Here is a 9,124-nt window from a genome sequence, read left to right as displayed (position 1 = left end):
AGTTCAAGGAACCCTAGCTGAAAGAGATATTGGTGAGGAAAAAGAAATGAGGTGCACATTGGGGTAAGACAGCTGGGTACAAATGAATCCTTTGATGGACAGAAAATGTTTAAGAGAAGGCCCAGGAAGGAAAGCAGGAGGCCAAAAAAAAAAAGGGATTTGAGTGGATTGGCAGGAAGTGTTAACAATAATCCCAGGAGACTCTTCAATTATATTAACAGTAAAATGGTGTCCACAGAGGGAAACGGTCCTCATGAAGATCATTATGGTTTCCTACATGTGGATCTGGAGGAGATGGTCGACTCTTTTATTTTCTATTTTCTCCTCAGTGTTGATGTAGGAGAATGTCATGGATGCCAAAGAAATGAAGTTTCAAGCAGTGAAATCTTGGATCTGATGCATGTTCTGAGGAAGGAAGTATTTGCAGCATTGCAGTGCATTATGGTGGAAAATCTCCAGGGCCTGAACAAGTGCAGCCCTGATCTTTATGGGAGGCCAGGGAAGAAACTGTGGAGGCCCCTGTTAAGATATTTGCTTCAGTGTAGCTGCTGGCAATGTTCCAGAAGACAAGAGGGTGGTTAATATTGTTCCATTACTTAAAAAGTGTAACAAGTCAGGTCAGGGATCTACAGACACCTAAGCCTGACTGGATTTGTCAGGTTATTTCTGTAAGGAATTCTGAGTGACAAGATCCACCATCACTTGAATAGTCAATGCACAGTCAGCATAGTTTTGTGAATGGGAAGTCATATCAGAGGAATCTAATGCAGTCTTCAAAGAGGTAACCAAGGGGATAGATGAAGGGAGGACAGTGGATGTTGTCTATTAGTGATACCTTTGATAAATTCATGCATTTCAGCCTGATCTAGAAGTTTAGATTATAGGTGATTCAGTGGAAGCTAGTGAGTTGGAATCCGAATTGGCTTGATGATAGGAAATAGAGGACAATGATTGATGGTTGATTCTTCCACTGGACACTTGTGTCTAGTGCGTTGGCCCAGGTATCAGTGTTGGGACCTCTTCTGTTCATTGGTTATGTAACTCTAATGGATGTGAGTTTAAAAGTAGCAAGTTTGCTGATGTTACTATATTAGGTGATATTACTAATAATGAAACAGGTGACAAGTATTAGAAATAGAGTGTGATCAATTGAAAAGATGGGCTGAGGAATAGCAAGTGGTCTTCAGCTTGGATAAATATAAGGAGCTATGTTTTCAACATTTAAACCAGAGTAGGACCTATAATGTGAATGACAGGACACTGATGAATGCTGTGAAGAGTCAGGGACCTTGGAACACAAATGCAAAATTCACTGTTAAATGTAAGAAGTTAAATGGAAAACTGACTGAGGTGCCCTCCCTCTGAACAGGTTTCAGAAAACAAAGGCCAACATCTCCAAATTCAAAGGGAAGCAGAGAAAATGAATCTTACCGACTGTTAAATCTTCAGGAAATCCAGCAGATGCAAGGTAACTCTGAGACAAAAAGTATGAGAAATTTTACAAACTTTTTATCCCAGTTGTTCATGATAATTTTGTCTCCCATTTTTAATTAAAATTATCTGTCAAACACAAACAATTTGGAAAGGAAGAGACAGCAGATGATGGAACCAAGAGAGAAAAAACAAACTTCTGGAGGAACTCAGAATTGAGTCTGAGTAAGAAATAGTTTGGAGAACTGTAGAAACCAGGGGTGTGAGTGTGACATGGGAATCCCAGAACACCCATCAACATTGTGTCTTTATTCAGATAAACTCCTACGTCATCTAAACCTCCATGATCTTTTTTTTATTTTAATGATCAAATTTCTTCACAGATATTAGATAGGTAGTTTGTTCCAAACACAGGCTGTGATCTCTGTTCCCTGATAAACCCACACCTCACTGTGACACAGTTCCACTCCCTGCACATGGTTGGATTGGGGTAGATCATCTCATGGGGTGCTCAGACACTCAAAATTTCACCTTGTCCCTCCTCACTACGATTTTCCCTCAGCCCCATGACAGCCTTTCATGAAGCTATTCTGTGGCTGCTAGAGGGAGAGTTTGAAGGTTTGGTGCCCTTCCTGGTGATCACTGTGGCAATGATATAACATATGCAAATTCCTGGTGCAGACTCTGATGGGAAGAGCACAGATTCCTCTTTACTGTGTGACTTTGTGCCTAAGATCTCAGAATGCTGCTTGTCAGGTATTTGCACTCAATTTCACAATTGTAAAATAAAATTTTGGCATCAGTTGCAATGCAGCACACGTTCAGGGAATAAAATTTGGGTGAAATCCGGTATGCAGGCAAAGAGGTTTAAATAGAATGATGCTCTACACAATATAGTTATGTCTGACTGCTGTATGAAAGTGTAGTTACCTCAAGGACAATGATCACTGCCTTGTTTGGGCAAAGAGTGACTTCAAATAAATGTGACTATGACCAGTTCGGGTATGACCTGATAGGTAATAATGACAACACTGGATATGTTACTGACAATATTATTTGAACGGAACAAGCTTCCAGTAGAAGTGGTAGAGGCAGGTTCGGTATTGTCATTTAAAGTAAAATTGGACAGGTATATGGACAGGAAAGGAATGGAGGGTTATGGGCTGAGTGTGGGCCAGTGGGACTAGGTGAGAGTGAGCGTTCAGCATGAACTAGAAGGGTCGAGAAGGCCTATTTCCGTGCTGTAATTGTTATATGGTTATAATGGAAGTCCAGAAGTGGAGTTCACAACTTTGGAAAAGGAAGGCATGGGGGTCAAAATAAAAAATGTCTTTTGGAAGTGTCCTGTGATGTGGAAGACATCTGGAAAGTCAGCTTTGGAACAGGCAGGGAAGAACTTTTATAGAAGTGTAATACTGTATAAATGAAGTGGAATGCATGTATCTCAGTCACACAAATTACAATTAAGTTTTCTGGAAATCCTTGCCAAGCTGATCATTTATCAGGAAATGTGAAATGCAGTAAGTTTCTGACATTTCTATTTAATTTGCCTCTTCCTTTGCTGGTGTGATCCACCATAGCATCCTTTAATTGTGATGTTTGCAATTATCACAGGGCAAAGTCACAGTTCACTATTGACCAATCGAGTGTCAGATATAATGAATACATGTGGGGAAACCCCAGGTGCTAAAATATTAATTTCTGGAAATTTCCACTAATGTTAAACTCTTTTTTGATGTAAGCAAATAATATTAGAAATTGTTTAAAAATAACAGTTATTTTTTCATCTTTCAGACCCCACCTCTTTCATAGGAAAATGATTCATTTGTCATCTGTGCACAAACTCTAAAAACAAAATTGTGAAAGATCCAGAGAACATGGAAAGGAGGAGTAAATTCCTCTCCAGAGGTGACATTCCAGAATGGAACATTTTTGTGAAATGTATTTTTAACGTGAGAACCACTGCGGAGCTTTTGTCTGTTGTCCATACTCAGCTTTAACGTAATTATGGCACCAAGTTTTTAAAGCAGGGTGTCTGCCCTCCTGAGTAAACACCTGCAAGTGAGAATAAATTATCTGAATTGTTTCAGCATTTTTACTTACCTCCTGCTGATATCCTGTAACAGGAAAACACAGACACTTTGCAAATTGAACATTATAGGTAACGTTGCTGCCTATTCAGCTGGCATCTGATATTTATAACAATGAACAATAGATTTAATTAAGAAATGGAAACTCCAGTCCAGGTCACTTGTGATATCAAGGTGATTTTTGGGACTGACTGTTCATTGCAGATAGGTTTTACACCTACAGTCTGGAACCTTTGTTGAGATTGCTTAAGCAGAATTCAGAATAGGATTGGGTTGAGCTGCTAGGAGGTTGATAGGAAAGTAATCATGACCAATGGGCCAAAAATGGAAACTAGACTGACAAGAATCTGGCAAGTGTGGATTGGTAGATGCTGTTTACTAGCAAAGGTGTGTTTGGAAAGTGGGAAGCCTTCAAAAATTAATTTTGCGAATACTTAACTTGTATGTGCCTGTCAGAGCAAAAGGTAAAGATAACCTTGAAGGGAACCTTGGTTTTTCAAGAGATATTGAAGCCTTTGTTAAGAGAAAAAAGGGGCCCATTGCAGGTCAATGCAATTTGGACAAATGAAGTGCTTTTGGAATATAAGCAATGCAAGAGAAATAAAGGAAGGCATGGAGTTGCTCTTGCTGACAAGGTGAAGGAGAATCCTAAGGGATTCTACAGATATGTTAAGAGCAGAAGGATTACAAGGGACAAAATTGGTCCTCTGGAAGACCAGAATGGTCATCCATATGTGTAGCTAAAAGAGATGGGGACGATTTTAAGATCATAAGATATAGGAGCAGAAGTGTGCTATTCAGCCCATTGAGTCTGCTCCGCCACTTAATCATGGTCTGATCCAAATCTTCCAGTCTTCCCCACTCCCCTGCCTTCTGGTGAAGGTAGTTTGGTTTTACAAAAAAAAACACTGTTCTTTCCAACTTAATTATATTGAGTTATATGCCGACTGTAATGAGTTTTATGTTTGGTAGAGGGAGACAGAGATTACTTTTTTCATTTTTTAAGATATATTTATGTAGGTGGAGTTTATTTTCGCTTTCTATGCCTTCCTTGGGGCTTGCATCGATTGATATCGACTTATTTCTGGGCTTTGTAGTTTGGGTAAGTTTTTTTCTTCTTTTTCTTTTTTTATCCCCATTATGGAATCCTGGAGCATACGCAAATTATTATTATTGTTGTTCATCTCCACCATTTCCGACTACCTTATCCTGACATACATCTAACTACTCTGTTTAGATACAAAGTCTCATGTGTGATATCTAAACAGTTAAATGTTTTAAGTATAAATGTCCATGGTTGGAAACATCCTATTAAGTGTAAGAAAACATTTAAAATTATTAACCGATTCCAACCTGATATGATCTTTGCTCAAGAGACGCATATCAGGTTATGTGATAAAAGTCAATTTTTTAAATCTTGAAGGAATGCCCAGTTTCATGCAAGCTCTCAGAGTAAAATTAGAAGTGTTCCTATTTTTATTGATTCCAATATCCCTTTTAATCAGGAGGATATTATAGCCAATATTAATGGTAGATTTTTGATTGTTAGAGGAATAATTTATAATAGGAAAATGGTTTTGGTTAATATTTATAGACCAAATGTTGATGATCCCTAATTTTTTTAAAGCTGTCTTTGATCTATTACCTGATTTAAATAAATATATATTATTAATGGGTGGTGATTTTAATACTTGTTTAAATCCTTTAATGGATAAGTCATCTTCCAAATATCAACTCCCTAATCATTCTGCATCACTCTTTAAATCCTTTTTAATTGATTATGGCTTAATTGAAATTTGGAGGCATATGCATCCTAGTGATAGAGAATACTCTTTTTTCTCACATGTTCATTATAAATATTCACGAATCGACTATTTTATAGTCAACCCTCGACTTCTATTTAATGTTCAGAAATGTGAATATGATGCAATTGTTATCTCTGATCATGCTCCTTTAAACCTAATATTTGAACTGAAAGATATTCCTTCTAACAGACCATTTTGGTGTTTTCCAGAGCACTTGTTACAAAGTTCAGAATTTGTTGAGTTTATTGAAACTCAGATAAAAGAGTTTTTTCTCTTTAATAATACAGGAAATGTCTCAAAGTTAGTAATCTGGGATGCATTAAAAGCCTAATTACATGGTCAGATTATTTTGTATGCAGCTAAACTGAAGAAACAAACAAGAATAGAATTAGATAAAATCTCTAAACAAATTAAAGAATTAGATAACATTAATGCAATTTCTCCAAATGTTTCATTTAAAAGAAGAGTAGAATTAGAATCACAATATAATTTATTAACATATCCTATTGAAGGATATTTGCTTAAATTGAAAAGTCGATTTTATATTTTTGGGGATTAAAGTAATAAGCTCTTAGCTTCACAATTAAGAGCAGCGAGAGCTAAAAGACAAATTTTAAAGATTCATAAAAATAATGGAGATAAAGTAAGTAACCATGAAGACATCAATAATATTTTTCAAGATTTTTATTCTGATCTTTATAGACCTCAATTTCCTGTAGATTCCTCCAAAATGAAAGCTTTTTTACATAAGATTAAATTTCCTGAAATTTCTGTTGAAGATCAACAGATGCTTGATGCTCCAATTACCGGGCATAAAATTCAGAAAGTTATATTATTAATGCAATCAGGCAAAGCTCCTGGACTTGATGGTTATTCAGCAGGTTTTTACAAAAAAAATTGAATGATTACTTTCTCCGTATCTTTTGGAAATATTTCATGAATCCTTTGAGAAGGGTGGTTTACCTTCTTCTTTTAATGAAGCATCTATTTCCTTAATTCTTAAGAAAGATAAAGATCCTATTGAATGTTCATCTTATAGACCTATTTCATTATTAAATGTGGATGCCAAAATTCTCTCTAAGATAATGGCTAACCACTTGGAAAATATTTTAACTAAAATCATCTCTATGCATCAAACGGGCTTTATCAAAGGTGGTTACTCTTTCTCCAATGTTTGGAGATTGATGAACATGATATATTCACCATTATCTAAGCAACCTCAATGTGTTATCTCTCTCAACAGAGAAAAGGCACTTGATAGAGTTGAGTGGCCATATTTGTTTAAAGTACTAGAAAAATTTGGTTTTGGTAATAATTTCAATAGGTGGATTCAATTGATTTAAAAGAATCCTATTGCCACAGTTATGCCACAGTTTATTACTAATAATTTCAGGTCCTCTTTTCTTTTCACTTTCATGTGGTACTAGACAGGGATGTCCATTAAGCCCTTTATTATTTAATTTTGTATTGGAGCCTTTGGCCATAACAATATGTGAAGCTGAAAATATTCATGGTATTTCTATGAATGGAACCATACATAAGTTTTCTCTTTATGCAGATGATCTTTTGGTTTTAATTTTGAATCCTGAGGAATCAATTCCTAATCTTTTGGAAATACTAAATTTTGGTAAATTTTCAGGATATAAACTTAACTTGAATAAAAGTGAATTGTTTCCATTAAATGCCCCTGTTTTTATATATAATGATATTCCTTTTAGAATTGTTAATTCTTTTAAATATTTAGGTATTATAATTACTAAAAATATAAAGATCTTTATAAAGCTAATATATTTCCTTTAATGGACTCCATGAAACAATTATTTTCTAGATGGAATCAACTTACTCTCTCTTTAATAGGTCATATCCATGCTGTGTAAATGATGATTTTACCTAGATTTTTATATATTTTCCAAAATATACCTATCTTTTTAACTAATTTTTTTTTTTGGATCAAACTGACTCTCTTACTTCTTCCTTTATTTGGAACAATAAGAGACTAAGTATTAATAAGTATCATTTACAAAAATCTAAAAAAGATGGTGGACTTGCACTTCCTAATTTAAGACTGTATTATTGGGCTGTTAATATCAGACAATTATGCCTTTGGCTATATTGGCTCGACAAGAGCCTAAAACCAGTTTGAATTGATTTGAAATTAAATGCTGTTATACAATTTCATTTAACTTCAATATTAGGAGCTCCATTACCTTTACAGCTCTTCAAAATTCAAAATTTAAATCTTTACCCTGTTATTAAACAATCCTTACAGATTTGGTTTCAGTTTCACAATTTTTTAAATCTTAAACAATTTAGGTTGTCTAGTTCTTTATATCAAAACTTTTTATTTAAACCTTCAATAACTAATCCCATTTTTCTCCTATGGAGAAATGAAGGGATCTGTTCTTTTACAGATTTATTTTGTGATGGTCGATTGATGACTTTTGAAGAGTTAGTTAATAAATATTCTCTTGCTCATGCACACTTCCTGCAATATCTTCAGGTTAGACATTTTTTACAACAATATTTATCTAAGTTTCCATATTTGCAAGAATCTGATTTGTTGGATACCATTTTGAAGTTGAATCCTTCAGTGAGAGGCTCCATTAGTAAAATTTATAATTTATTTTTATTACAAAAAGAGAACCTCTCACTAAAGAATAAACAAGATATGGAGAGAGAACTTAATATGACCTTTGTTAATGAAGATTGGTTGCGAGTTTTGAAAAAGGTAAATTCTTCTTAGATATGTGCCAATCACTGTTTAATTCAGTTTAAAGTTGTTCACCATTATTATTTAACAAAGGAGAGACAATCTAAAATATTTCCTAGTATAGATAACTACTGCGATAGGTGTAAAACTGAAGTAGCTACTTTGTCACATATGTATTGGTCATGTTCTTCATTAAAATCATTTTGGAAATCTTTATTTTCCACAATTTCTAAAGCTCTGAAAATTAATTTACAACATAATAGATTGACTGTTCTATTTGGAATAGTCTTGCATCATATTCAGGGTATTTCATCTTCAGACAACATATGTTACATTGCATTTGTTACATTATTGGCAAGAAGGGCTATTTTATTAAAATGGAAAGAAACCTCTGTCCCTACATTAATTCACTGGTTTGTCAAGTAATGTTATGTCTCAGTTTGGAAAAAAATTAGAAGAAGAACTTTTGATCCCCGATCAATTTTGAGAGAAGATGAGGCTCTTTTGCCAAATATTATCATTTAATTTGAATTATTTTATATGGTTTCCTTCCAATCTTATTCTATATTAACATGAATTGGCAGTTGATGATTCTTTTTGTTTATATATATGTAGATGATGGTAAAACATATTGCTTCGGGGGTTGATTCCTAATGGTTTCTTTTTCCTTTTTCTGTAGTTAGTGGATTTTATTCTTAGTTAGTTGGGGTTCTTTTTTTCCTTCTTTTCCTTATATATATATATTTTCATTCTTATATATTATGATCAGTTTTTTTTCTTTAGCTTTATTAATTGGTTGAAGTTTTGTGTTATTTTATATCTGCATAAGATTATATACCAATAAAAAGTTTCTAAAAATGAAAACAAAGGAAAATGAAGTTGACAATAGACTATGGAGAACAGAATAAAGTAACTCTGTTAACAGCCACAACTGTAGCAACTAACCCAGAGACAGTGGTCAAACAGAATGAAAGAGCACAGTGGTTCACAGTGTAGACATAAATAATGGATTTTGCCTATCCTACTAGAATGAGAGCGTCAATACAAGTTTGCATTTACCTTTCAGGGACAGCAGTATACATGGACTG

Source organism: Hemitrygon akajei, chromosome 15 (assembly GCF_048418815.1).
Source record: "Hemitrygon akajei chromosome 15, sHemAka1.3, whole genome shotgun sequence".
Taxonomy (NCBI): Eukaryota; Metazoa; Chordata; class Chondrichthyes; order Myliobatiformes; family Dasyatidae; genus Hemitrygon; species Hemitrygon akajei.
This window is presented reverse-complemented; position numbering follows the sequence as displayed.